Consider the following 14,566-nt stretch of genomic DNA (forward strand, 5'->3'; position numbering starts at 1 on the left):
GTATACAGCTCATTGAGTGCGGCCTTTTTGGCAGCATCGATTTGTAGTGGTATGTAGACAGCTACGAAAAATACAGATGAAAACTCTCTAAGTAGATAGTACAGCTTATCAACAGGTACTCTACCTCAGGCCAGCAAAACCTCGAGACTTCCTTAGATATCGAGCACCAGCTGTTGTTTACAAATATACATTGACCGCCACCCCTTGTCTTACGAGAGACGGCTATCCTGCCGGTACAGTGTATAGCCCACCAGCTGTATGTTACTCATGTCATTGTTCTGCCACGACTCAGTGAAACATAAGATATTACAGTTTTTAATGTCCCGTTGGTAGGATATAGTTCGTCCAATTTATTATCCAGCGATTGTATAGCAAAGGCAGATTAGCCACTCTTCGGCGGATCCTCACAAGGCACCCGATCTCTTTCCGGGAAACCTCTTCCGTCTTTTTCTCCTGCAAATGACGGGGATGAGGTTTCTGTTCGGGTATCTGGAGTAAATCCCTCTTGTCCGACTCATTAAAGAGAAATTCTTCGTCCAGTTCAAGGTGAGTAATCGCTGTTCTAATTTCCTGAAGCTCTTTTCGGGTCATAAGAGACAGTAGCAGCAACAATATGTACAAAATATGTTCCACAAAATGCAAAAAAGCGAACAAAATAGCACGGTAGGTTAATTAAGAGCTCATTAAACAGCAGCCACCCCCCAGTGTCATCTTTAGTGGTGTAAATGTGTGTGTGTGTGTGTGTGTGTGTGTGTGTGTGTGTGTGTGTGTGTGTGTGTGTGTGTGTGTGTGTGTGTGTGTGTGTGTGTGTGTGTGTGTGTGTGTGTGTGTGTGTGTGTGTGTGTGTGTGTGTGTGTGTGTGTCTAGTACATTGAGAGTGCCTGTGACAGGGGAAAGGAGATCCTGGCTGATGAAGAGCCCCCGGTTGGTCAGCAGGAACAGGTGACAGTTGGTCAGCTTCAGGTCCACGATGGAGATCCCCGCACAGCCAGACACACACACTGTGGAGATAGCAGGTCAGTTACACACACGCACACACACACAGACAGTGGGGGATCAGTAAGTCAGAAAAAGTTAGTTCCCTGCACAGCCAGACACACACACTGTGGAACATCAAGAGACTGGTCAGCAGCCAGACACACACACTGTAGAGGACAATGAGAACAGCCATTAAGGCCCTTTTCAAGCGATCTCTCAGCTCGGCTCACCTTGGGTGTGTGAAAATGGTTTTAGAGTCATTAATAACCAAATAATACAGGACCGGCGAAAGACAATGCACTGAAAACTACTGTACAACACACTCACTCACTGTATCGTTGTGTATCAAACAGCAGAATAAGGGATGTTGAAATACAATTCTAAGTAATACAGTATATATCAAAGCTGAAACGTGATAGATAAGATGCTCTACCTTCATTGATCAAGCTACATAGTGATCTTGTGGCGTTGAACCATCGTCCCTGAGCGGTGAAGGCAGATCTGGTGACACTGAGAATCACCCCTACAGTTACAATGGGAGAGTACAGAAGACCTCAGTAATGATCACTGACAAAGTCCTATGAATGAGTACAAGCAGGGGTAGAATTGAATTGGAATGTTTGAGAACTGAGATCCCCATGTGAAACTAATTTTAACAAGTGCAAGTTGCTTTCAAGCTAAATTACCAGTGATGTTACAGTGACTTTTCTTCTAATTCTACCCCTGCGCAAAAGCATCCATTTTTGGATCAGTGGCTAGGCAGACAGACATCGAGGCATTCAGTTAATGTTCGATTGACCGTTACAATGGGCAAAACGAGTGACTTAAGTGACTTTGAGAGTGGTATGATCGTCGGTGCCAGGTGAGCCGGTATCTCAGAAACGGCCACCCTCCTGGGCTTTTCACGCACGACAGTGTCTAGGCTTTACCAAGAATTGGTAAACATCAAGTCAGCGGCAGTACTGTGGGCGAAAACAGCTTGTTGATGAGAGAGGTCGAACGAGAATGGCAAGAATCGTGCAAGCTAACAGGCGGGCCACAAACAGACAAATAACGGCTCAGTACAGATGTGGTGTGTAGAACGGCATCTCGGAACACACAACCCGTCAATCCTTGTCATGGATGGAAAAACATTGGCTGGAACATTGACAGCGACTTCAGTTTACTTGAGTGGCCTTCGCAGTCCCCAGACCTCAACTGAACAGAGCATCTTTGGGTTGAGATGGAACGGGCTGTTAGCAGCATGAATGTACCGCTGTCCAATCTGCAGCAACTCTGTGATGCCATCGCGTCAGCCTGGACCAACATCGCCATAAAACGTTTCTGACGCCTTGTAGAATGCCTGAAGAATTCAGGCTGTTCTGAAGGCAAAGGTGGATCCGAACCGGTACTAGGGTGTACCTAATAAACTGGCTGGTGAGTGTATACACAGGGCATCAATGTCCTGTTTGTCTGCAGTTAGTTCTCTATGGAGAACTAACTGCAGACCCTGGGGCGGCAGGGTAGCCTAGTGGTTAGAGTGTTGGACTAGTAACCGAAAGGTTGCAAGTTCGAATCCCAGAGCTGACAAGGATTTGTATCTGTCGTTCTGCCCCTGAACAGGCAGATAACCCACTGTTCCTAGGCCGTGTGTGTGTGTGTGTGTGTGTGTGTGTGTGTGTGTGTGTGTGTGTGTGTGTGTGTGTGTGTGTGTGTGTGTGTGTGTGTGTGTGTGTGTGTGTGTGTGTGTGTGTGTGTGTGTGTGTGTGTGTGTGTGTGTGTGTGTGTGTGTGTGTGTGTGGTATGTCTTCCTCACCTGTGTGTCCTCCTGGAGCGAAGACAGGTGCCAACACGGCCACATCACCGGCACAGGGACTCTGGCTGACCTGTAGTTGCAGGACCCGGTGGAGATGTGGTTCAATGATACGAGACGACAACTCCTCCCCTATCGTCCACTGCAGGATGGGCTCTAAGGGAGAGATGCCATGGCCAATGCAATTCTGACAAACTTATTGAAATTCACACTCATACTGCTAAGATACAACCTTAAAAGGGCAATCAATAGTTGAAACAATAACAATGTGAACACCCCCCCATCTGTTTTGTTAAAAAGCTGAGGGATGGGCCTGGAGAAATGTCACCACTCTCAAATTCACAGAGAGCTATGTATACAAGGACTGCCCATCGAAGATATCAACATTGTTGTTTTAAGCATGTTTTAAGGCTATACAGTGTTTTATTTTTTTTTACAATGTTTACACATTTGAGTAAAACAAGCTTATAATTTGGGTTCTGATGGGCTTTGACAGTTGAACTAAGCACGGGGCATGTATAAGTTATATTCTTCATCAATGGGTATACAGTGGGGCAAAAGTATTTAGTCAGCCACCAATTGTGCAAGTTCTCCCACTTAAAAAGATGAGAGGCTTGTAAGTTTTGTCTTAGGTACACTTCAACTATGACAGACAAAATTAAAAAGAAAAATCCAGAAAATCACATTGTAGGATTTTTCATGAATTTATTTGCAAATTATGGTGGAAAATAAGTATTTGGTCACCTACAAACAAGCAAGATTTTTGGCTCTCACAGACCTGTAACTTCTTCTTTAAGAGGCTCCTCTTGTCCTCCACTCGTTACCTGTATTAATGGCACCTGTTTGAACTTGTTATCAGAATAAAAGACACCTGTCCACAACCTCAAACAGTCACACTCCAAACTCCACTATGGCCAAGACCAAAGAGCTGCCAAAGGACACCAGAAACAAAATTGTAGACCTGCACCTTGTATTGAAGGGAAAACTGAATCTGCAATAGGTAAGCAGCTTGTATTGAAGAAATCAACTGTGGGAGGAATTATTAGGAAATGGAAGACATACAAGACCACTGATAATCTCCCTCGATCTGGGGCTCCACGCAAGATCTCACCCCGTGGGGTCAAAATGATCACAAGAACGGTGAGCAAAAATCCCAGAACCACACGGGGGGACCTAGTGAATGACCTGCAGAGTGCTGGGACCAATGTAACAAAGCCTACCATCAGTAACACACTGACGCAAATCCTGCAGTGCCAGACGTGTCCCCCTGCTTAAGCCAGTACATGTCCAGGCCCGTCTGAAGTTTGCTAGAGAGCATTTGGATGATCCAGAAGAAGATTGGGAGAATGTCATATGGTCAGATGAAACCAAAATATAACCTTTTGGTAAAAACTCAACTCGTCGTGTTTGGAGGACAAAGAATGCTGAGTTGCATCCAAAGAACACCATACCAACTGTGAAGCATGGGGGTGGAAACATCATGCTTTGGGGCTGTTTTTCTGCAAAGGGACCTGGACGTGTGATCCGTGTAAAGGAAAAAATGAATGGGGCCATGTATCGTGAGATTTTGAGTGAAAATCTCCTTCCATCAGCAAGGGCATTGAAGATGAAACGTGGCTGGGTCTTTCAGCATGACAATGATCCCAAACACACCTCCCGGGCAACGAAGGAGTGGCTTCGTAAGAAGCATTTCAAGGTCCTTGAGCCGTCTAGCCAGTCTCCAGATGTCAACCCCATGGAAAATCTTTGGAGGGAGTTGAAAGTCTGTGTTGCCCAGCAACAGCCCCAAAACATGACTGCTCTAGAGGAGATCTGCATGGAGGAATGGGCCAAAATACCAGCAACAGTGTGTGAAAACCTTGTGAAGACTTACATAAAACGTTTGACCTCTGTCATTGCCAACAAAGGGTATATAACAAAGTATTGAGATAAACTTTTGTTATTGACCAAATACTTATTTTCCACCGTCATTTGCAAATAAATTCATAAAAAATCCTACAATGTGATTTTCTGGATTTTGTTTCTCATTTTTTCTGTCATAGTTGAAGTGTACCTATGATGAAAATTACAGGCCCCTCATCTTTTGGCTGACTAAATCATTTTTTGCCCCACTGTATATCATTAATTTGTAAGTCTAAAAATGGATGTATCAACTGCAAATTGTCCCTTTTCATTTTTTTACATTTACCCCCCAATTGGTACAGTCTTGTCCCATCGCTGCAACTCCCCTATGAACTCGGGAGAAGCTATGGTCAAGAGCCATGTGTCCTCCGAAACACGACCCTGCCAAGCCCCACTGCTTCTTGAGAAACTGCTCGCTTTACCCGGAAGCTAGCCACACCAATGTGTTGGAAGAAACACCGTCAAGGTGGCGACCGTAGTCAGCTTGCAGGCACCGGGCTCGCCACAAGGAGTCGCTATAGCGCGATAGGACAAGGAAATCTCAGCCGGCCAAACTCTCCCCTAAACCGCACAACGCTGGACCAATTGTGTGCCACCTCATGCGTCTCCAGGTCACGGCCAGCTGTGACACAACCTGGGATCAAATCTGGGTCTGTAGTGATGCCTCATGCACTGCCATGCAGTGCCTTAGATTGCTGCGCCACTCGGGAGGCCCCAGAATGCCCCTTTAATGTAAGTCTAACTGACTTACTAACTGTAAGTCGCTCTGGATAAAGAGTTGCACCCCTTCTGAAAAAACCTACACTCGATCCCTCCGATGTCAACAACTACAGACCAGTATCTCTTCTTTCTTTTCTCTCCAAAACTCTTGAACGTGCCGTCCTTGGCCAGCTCTCCCGCTATCTCTCTCAGAATGACCTTCTTGATCCAAATCAGTCAGGTTTCAAGACTAGTCATTCAACTGAGACTGCTCTTCTCTGTATCACGGAGGCGCTCCGCTCCGCACCGCTAAAGCTAACTCTCTCTCCTCTGCTCTCATCCTTCTAGACCTATCGGCTGCCTTCGATACTGTGAACCATCAGATCCTCCTCTCCACCCTCTCCGAGTTGGGCATCTCCGGCGCGGCCCACGCTTGGATTGCGTCCTACCTGACAGGTCGCTCCTACCAGGTGGCGTGGCGAGAATCTGTCTCCTCACCACGCGCTCTCACCACTGGTGTCCCCCAGGGCTCTGTTCTAGGCCCTCTCTTATTCTCGCTATACACCAAGTCACTTGGCTCTGTCATAACCTCACATGGTCTCTCCTATCATTGCTATGCAGACGACACACAATGAATCTTCTCCTTTCCCCCTTCTGATGACCAGGTGGCGAATCGCATCTCTGCATGTCTGGCAGACATATCAGTGTGGATGACGGATCACCACCTCAAGCTGAACCTCGGCAAGACGGAGCTGCTCTTCCTCCCGGGGAAGGACTGCCCGTTCCATGATCTCGCCATCACGGTTGACAACTCCATTGTGTCCTCCTCCCAGAGCGCTAAGTACCTTGGCGTGATCCTGGACAACACCCTGTCGTTCTCAACTAACATCAAGGCGGTGGTCCGTTCCTGTAGGTTCATGCTCTACAACATCCGCAGAGTACGACCCTGCCTCACACAGGAAGCGGCGCAGGTCCTAATCCAGGCACTTGTCATCTCCCGTCTGGATTACTGCAACTCGCTGTTGGCTGGGCTCCCTGCCTGAGCCATTAAACCCCTACAACTCATCCAGAACGCCGCAGCCCGTCTGGTGTTCAACCTTCCCAAGTTCTCTCACGTCACCCCGCTCCTCCGCTCTCTCCACTGGCTTCCAGTTGAAGCTCGCATCCGCTACAAGACCATGGTGCTTGCCTACGGAGCTGTGAGGGGAACGGCACCTCAGTACCTCCAGGCTCTGATCAGGCCCTACACCCAAACAAGGGCACTGCGTTCATCCACCTCTGGCCTGCTCGCCTCCCTACCACTGAGGAAGTACAGTTCCCGCTCAGCCCAGTCTAAACTGTTCGCTGCTCTGGCCCCCCAATGGTGGAACAAACTCCCTCACGACGCCAGGACAGCGGAGTCAATCACCACCTTCCGGAGACACCTGAAACCCCGCCTCTTTAAGGAATACCTAGGATAGGATAAGTAATCCTTCTCACCCCCCCCCTTTAAGATTTAGATGCACTATTGTAAAGTGACTGTTCCACTGGATGTCACAAGGTGAATGCACCAATTTGTAAGTCGCTCTGGATAAGAGCGTCTGCTAAATGACTTAAATGTAAATGTAATAAAAGCATCTGCTGAATTTAATATAACAATGTAAAATGTTAATAGGGCATAGATAGATAATATAGGAAATACTATCAATGCCTTTGACCATATTATCATTGTGGAAAACCCCATCTCTTCTCAGCTATCGGGCGTTATGATCATAAAGAAAAGATTAAACCGGCACCGCAATTAATCAGAGTACACTATTTTCTTTAGTCATTGGCAAAAATATCCCAATTCAAAACACCCAGTGCTTTGTCACAGAATCACAATAGGCCCTTCCGTCCCTTAGTCCAACCTCTGGCCACGTCCAGTAGTGTTCCCTTCAGTGTGTCCAGGATGGATCCCTTGCTGCTGAACATAGAGAAGCCATGGAACATACTGAATTCCACATACCACTCATCCACAGGTGCTGCCACTAGGGGAATGGGGGTGGGAGAGGAGAGACAGAGAAAGAGGTGCAGAGAGGGAGAAGACAGGTTTAAATAGGCCAATCAAGCCTGTGAAGGGCTGCTGCAAGTAGATATTGTAGTAGTACGTCAATATTTCAAGTAGCCTTGGTCTTCAAGTAAAAGCTGGGTAGCCTGGGTACCAGTCTTTTTAGCTAACATTCCACTCCTTGGCACTCCTGTCATTTGCCAAAGAGACTTTTCATATTTGAAGACTGAAGAAAGGCCATTCTATCATTAATGAGCTTGAGATCACCTATCAGAATCCAAGATAGCGTAGCAGTCGGATGTGTGTTTGTCTTGTCCCGTGTAAATAGTCCTAGTTTTTTCGTATATATTTTAATCTCACTTTCCATCTACAAACTGAATATACTTTCCTGCAACCCGCCTCACCCAATGTGGTACGGATATGCAATTTTTTATACTTTAGAACCGGAACCCCAATCTGAAGCTAGCCAGATAACTAGCTAGTTAGCCATTGCTGCGGTCTTCACCGTTACCTCGGACACCAGCCAGCTTCAGCGCGTGCCAATACCTGCCAGTCTGCAAGCGCAATATCAACCCAGAGCATATCGGACTGCTTTTTCTCTACCACATCACCGGATTCCTGACGCAAGCTCTGGACCATTACGCCAGATCATGGCAGCTAGCTAGCTGCAACCGAGGGCTACTGCTGGCTAACGCCTCTGTCCCGAAGCAAGCACCAGTTAGCCTCTCCCGGCTAGCCAAAGAGGTCTACCAGCGAATTCTTGGGCTTCAATACCTCTTTTGCCAATTGGCCTGGACCCTTTATAGCCAACATGGAGCCCCACAGATCCATTACGACTGGTCTGCCGACGTAATCGTCCGAGGTGGTTTCAGCAGGCTTTTCCGTTGCAATGTTGTCGAAGACCCATCTGCTAGCCCCGGCCCGCTAGCTTTCTGAATCGCTGTGTCTCCAGCTCGCCTAGCGTAGCAGCGACTACCGAACGGCTCCCTGACTCACCTATTGCTGCTCATTGGACCCTATGATCACTCGGCTACACATGCCTCTCCCTAATATCAATATTTATTTATTTAACCTTTATATAACTAGGCAAGTCAGTTCAGAACAAATTCTTATTTTCAATGACTGCCTAGGAACAGTGGGTTAACTGCCTGTTTAGGGGCATATGCTTGTCTACTGCTGTTTTGGTTAGTTATTATTGTTTTATTTCACTGTAGAGCCCCCAGTCCCGCCCAACATGCCTTAGATAGATCTTTTGTCCCCCCCCCCCCCCCACACACGGAGACCTCACCTAGCTTAACTGGTGCCTCCAGAGACACAACCTCTCTCATCGTCAATGCCTAGGTTTACCTCCACTGTACTCACATCCGACCATGCCCTGAATCTATTCTACCACGCCCAGAAATCGGCTCCTTTTATTCTCTGTTCCCAACGCACTAGGCGACCAGTTCTTAAAAGCCTTTAGCCGTACCCTTATCCTAATCCTCCTCTGTTCTTCTGGTGATGTAAAGGTTAACCCAGGCCCTGTAGCCCCCAGCACCACACCTATTGACCCGGCACTCTCATTTGTTGACTTCTGTAACCGTAAAAGCCTTGGTTTCATGCATGGTAACATCATAAGCCTCCTCCCTAAGTTTGTTTTATTCACTATTTTTGCACACTCCGCCAACCCTGATGTCCTAGCTGTGTCTGAATCCTGGTTTAGGAAGGCCACCAAAAATTCGGAAATTTCCATCCCCAACTACAACATTTTCTGACAAGATAGAACTGCCAAAGGGGGCGGTGTTGCAATCTACTGCAGAGCGAGCATGCAGAGTTTTGTCATACTATCCAGGTCTGTGCCCAAACAATTTAAGCTTCTACTTTTAAAAATCCACCTTTCCAGAAATAAGTCTCTCACCGTTGCCGCTTGTTATAGACCACCTTCAGCCCCCAGCTGTACCCTGGACACCATATGTGAATTGATTGCCCCCCATCTATCTTCAGAGTGCGTACTGTTAGGTGACATAAACTGGGATATGCTTAACATCCCTACAATCTAAATCTACGATCATAAATAATTTTGACAAGCATTTTTCTACGGCTGGCCATGCTTTCCACCTGGCTACCCCTACCACGTCCAACAGCTATGCAACACCCGCAGCAACTTGCTCAAGCCCCCCCACTTCTCTTTCACTCATCCAGACAGCTGATGTTCTGAAAGAGCTGCAAAATATGGAACCCTACAAATCAGCTTGGCTAAAATTATCCGCCGAAAGTTTTGCAACCCCTATTCCTAGCCTGTTCAACCTCTTTCTTATCGCCTGAGATCCCCAAAGATTGGAAAGCAACTGCGGTCATCCCCCTCTTCAAAGGGGGAGACACTCTAGACACGAACTGTTATAGACCTATATCCATCCTGCCCTGCCCTTCTAAAGTCTTCGAAAGCCAAGTTAACAAACAGATCACCGACCATTTAGAATCCCACCGTACCTTCTCCGCTATGCAATCTGGATTCCAAGCTGGTCATGGGTGCACCTCAGCCACGCTCAAGGTCCTAGACGATATCATTAACCGCCATCGATTCAAGACAGTACTGTGCAGCCGTCTTCATCGACCTGGCCAAGGCTTTTGACTCTGTCAATCACCGCATTCTTATCGGCAGACTCAACAGCCTTGGTTTCTCAAATGACTGCCTCGCTTGGTTCACTAACTACTTCTCAGATAGAGTTCAGTGTGTCAAATCGGAGGGCTTGTTGTCCGGACCTCTGGCAGTCTCTATGGGGTGCCACATGGTTAAATTCTAGGGACAATTCTCTTCTCTGTATATATCAATGATGTCACTCTTGCTGCTGGTGATTCTCTGATCCACCTCTACGCAAACGACACCATTCTGTATACATCTGGCCCTTCTTTGGACACTGTTAACAAACCTCCAAACGAGCATTAATGCCATACAAAACTCCTTCCGTGGCCTCCAACTGCTTTTAAATGCTAGTAAAACTAAATGCATGCTCTTCAACCGATTGCTGCCCACTAGCATCACTACTCTGGACGGTTCTGACCTAGAATATGTGGACAACTACAAATACCTAGGTGTCTGGCTAGACTGTAAACTCTCCTTCCAGACTCACATTAAGCATCTCCAATCCAAAGTTAAATCTAGAATCGGCTTCCTATTTCGCAACAAAGCCTCCTTCACTCATGCTGCCAAACATACCCTTGTAAAACTGACTATACTACAGATCCTTGACTTTGGCGATGTCATTTACAAAATAGTCTCCAACACTCTACTCAGCAAATTGTATGTAGTCTATCACAGTGCCAATCATTTTGTTACCAAAGCCCCATATAGTACCCACCATATAGTACCCACCACTGCGACCTGTATGCTCTTGTTGGCTGGCCCTCGCCACATATTCGTCGCCAAACCCACTGGCTCCAGGTCTTTGCTAGGTAAAGCCCCGCCTTATCTCAGCTCACTAGAAACACCCAACCGTAGCACACGCTCCAGCAGGTTTATTTCACTGGTCATCACCAAAGCCAACACCTGCTTTGGCCACCTTTCCTTCTAGCTTTCTGCTGCCAATGACTGGAACGAATTGCAAAAATCACTGGAGCTGGAGACTTATATCTCCCTCTCTAACTTTAAGCATCAGCTGTCAGAGCAGCTTACCGATCACTGTACCTGTACACAGCCCATCTGTAAATAGCAAACCCAACTACCTCATCCCCATATTGTTATTTTTTTGTTGCTCTTTTGCACCCCAGTATCTCTACTTGCACGTCTATCATTCCAGTGTTAATGCTAAATTGTAATTATTTAGACTCTACGGCCTATTTATTGCCTTCCCTCCCTAAATCTTACTACATTTGCACACAATGTACATAGATTTTTATATTGTGTTACAGACTGAATGTTTGTTTAACTTGTGTGTAACTCTGTGTTGTTGTTTTTGTCGCGCTGATTTGCTTTATCTTGGCAAAGTCGCAGTTGTAAATTAGAACTTTGTTCTCAACTGGCCTGCCTGTTAAATAAAGGTGATCTTTTTTTTTTTTAAGATCAGAGAATGTGATCCTGATTCGGTAACAGTCATAGCTATCCTCCAATCAAAGGTTATGCAAATATTGGAACTCGTTTTTTTAAAGCACATTTTGGAACTCTTTCACTTTTGGTGTCTGGTTGCTAAGCAACAGTTTGTTGTTGTCCAGATCAAAACCAGTCGGTAAAAAGTTGCTAGCTCACTTCTAAATTCTAAAACTAAATACATACTGCAATTACAATCACAAAATGTCTTAGCTTTCCGCTAGAAAAGTATAAAAGCTAAATGTTTATTTTTTGTACTTGGTTGTAATTGTAATTCTATTTGAGGCTCCACATGTTGTCATGGAAAATATTATATATACAATATGTTATTTCCAACAACCAATGAGCAACTCCGCTGGAAATCCAGCTGCATATTGACCGTTGAGATTCTCTTAGGCAAATGACAGGAGTGGAATGTTAGCTAAAGACTGGTTCCCAGACTAATAGATCCGCTCATTAATGAGAAATAATGACACCTGTGTTGATAGTTATGTTGTATCTGGGGACGTTCACTCTCCAGGTGGATGCATTCTAACAAGCAGAGGGAAAGCACACATAACACATAAGAGAAACAGATAGAAGTAGAAAGTAATTGAATTCAAGTAATTACTGAGACAATTTATTTTGTTGTATGTACCATTTAATCCTAATCTTAGCCCATCTCACCATAATTAATTTAAAGGAGAAGGTGGCTGAGTTAGTGCTGTTATAGATGGCCATGGTGGGCAGGAGACCAGATGATGTGTAGAGCTTCAGTTGGTTCTGGTACTGTCTAGCTGAGCCGCCTGGTTTCTTCCGTAGCATGCAATCCACCACCTGGAATGAATGAGATTAAATGGCAATCACAAGGACGGACAAATTACAATGGTTTGTTTTTCCCCCCTGAAAAGTTACTTTGTACGTTTTCCATTGAACATGGCTTTTAAATCTAGAATGAGGCTTTATCTGGGTCACGGAAACTGGCCCTAAAAGTATTCATCATAATTCTGGGATACAGCATTTGTTCCAGGCAACACAAGGGGGCGCCAGATGTTTGATGAGAGCTGCTGGAGCAACATACCAGATTGTCCAGGCCGAGGTACAGTCGAACCCTTTTGCTATCCATATTTCCTGACACACACTGAAACAGTTTCTGTTGCTCTGGGTCATCTGGTTCATCTGTGTCATCTGGTTCATCTGTGTCATTTGGTTCATCTGTGTCATCTGGTTCATCTGGGTCTAAGTCCATCAACGTCATGTAAAGAATAAATCAAAAGAAGTTTGCCAGCTAGAAAAACAGTAATCTGTTCATATCCAATGCAAATAACAGCCCTATGCATCATCAAAATTGGTGGAATTAAATGGTGCCTATCTTTTCCATTCATTTGGGATTGATGCATATGTACACGCCACTACATATTTATTTGGACAGTGAAGCTAAAACGTTTCATTTGTCTCTACAGTCCAGCATTTTGGATTTAATTTAAATCATATGAGGCGCCAATACCTTTTATTTGAGGTCATTTTCATACATATCTTTTACTGTTTAGAAATGACTACATCAAGCCTGTTACGCTACAAACTTGTTGGATGCATTTGCAGTTTGTTTTGGTTGTCTTTCAGATTATGTTGTGACCAATAGAAATTAATGGTAAACAGTGTATTGTGCCTTTTTAATGTAAATAAGAAAACAATATGTTTCTGAATACTTCTACATTAATGTGGATGCTATCTTGATTATGGATTACCATGAATGAATGATGAATAATGATGAATGATTAAGTCCTGTGGGCAGATTCTGTGTGCAGAAAGATTATCCAACACATGCTAACCTCTCACCATTACCAAAAATGGGGGAGGTTAGCATTTTTGTGTGAGGGGGGTAAGATATTTATGCCTCTTTCTCACTCATCATTATTCATAATTCATTCATGATTATCCACAATAAATCTGTCACCTAAAGTAGCAGGCGTAACAAGGCGCCTGAGCGTAATCCCCACATCCGTTTTTCAGGGGAAACAGAAGATAGGTTGAAAATACTAAACCTCTGAAAAAAGGAAACACCCTCCTTCTTTCTGCCGACCCTGCGGTGAGTGAATAACATTTTGTAATCATGACGAGGGTATGAAGTTGATTTTGAGTCCAACCCGCAAAATTACCTCCAAATGGTACCACCTCCCAAGGCCAAACACGGAAGATATACATTCTAGAGCAGTGAGAGAATGCTCTATAGCCTACTTTGTCTTTTTTTCACATGATTTTATTTGATATTTTATCAACAATACAAAACATACACACACACAACATCATCATACAAAACATCAACTACATCACTGCCCATACCCACTAACCCTCGCCCCTATCTCAAGCGCTCGTATCACTTTCTGCCACATGGCGTCAAACTGCACGATTTTGTTTCTCTCCGTCGCCCACTCACTTTACATTTTCAGATAGTAAAGCATTTGACCTTTCCATTGCGTAAACAACGGAGGTTGATTTCCAGTTTTTAAGGATATGTTTTTTAAAGAGTTTTAAAAATGTGTACCTTTATTTAACTGGGCAAGTCAGCTGCAAATAATTGATAAGAAATGTATTGTCCAACCCATCTGGTATCTTACTGCACCCTCATATGCCATGTCTTGAAATATACAGACAGACAAATTAAAAGTACATTTACATTGTAATACTTATTTCCATTTCCGCCCATTACTTTTGGACTTTATAAACATTCCCAGAATGCATTAATTGTGTGCAAAGCTGTCAGTGAGCAAAGGACATTTGGCAACTTTGAAGAATCTCAAATATATTTTGATTTTACACTTTTTTTGTTACTACATGATTCCAAATGTGTCATTTCATAGTTTTGATGTCTTCACTATTATTCTACAATGTAGAAAATAGTAAAAAATAATGAAAAACCCTGGAATGAGTAGGTGTGTCCAAACTTTTGACTAGTACTGTATGTTGTGCAGAAAAAAAGTAAATTATGAATTATTTTGTCTTAGTTAAGAACAAATTGGTATTACTGGAAATAAATACAAAAACATTGGGAGCCATGCCATTCTTGCCACGTTCTGTCCATCGTTCGTATGTGTTTTCTTTGTTTTAGTGTTGGTCAGGACGT

At 44.6% G+C, this 14,566-nt stretch overlaps 1 long non-coding RNA gene across 1 annotated transcript; it reads right to left on the reverse strand.

The window, feature by feature from the left end:
- Window positions 1-880: 880 nt before the first annotated feature.
- On the reverse strand, window positions 881-2,879 carry LOC124001842. The gene is made up of 3 exons (XR_006832864.1): window positions 2,774-2,879; window positions 1,412-1,501; window positions 881-1,001 (listed from the first exon to the last, which is right to left on the reverse strand). It is a non-coding gene; the product is annotated as an uncharacterized LOC124001842 (long non-coding RNA).
- Between the last annotated feature and the right edge of the window lie 11,687 nt (window positions 2,880-14,566).

This window comes from Oncorhynchus gorbuscha, linkage group LG17 (genome assembly GCF_021184085.1).
Source record: "Oncorhynchus gorbuscha isolate QuinsamMale2020 ecotype Even-year linkage group LG17, OgorEven_v1.0, whole genome shotgun sequence".
NCBI lineage: Eukaryota > Metazoa > Chordata > Actinopteri > Salmoniformes > Salmonidae > Oncorhynchus > Oncorhynchus gorbuscha.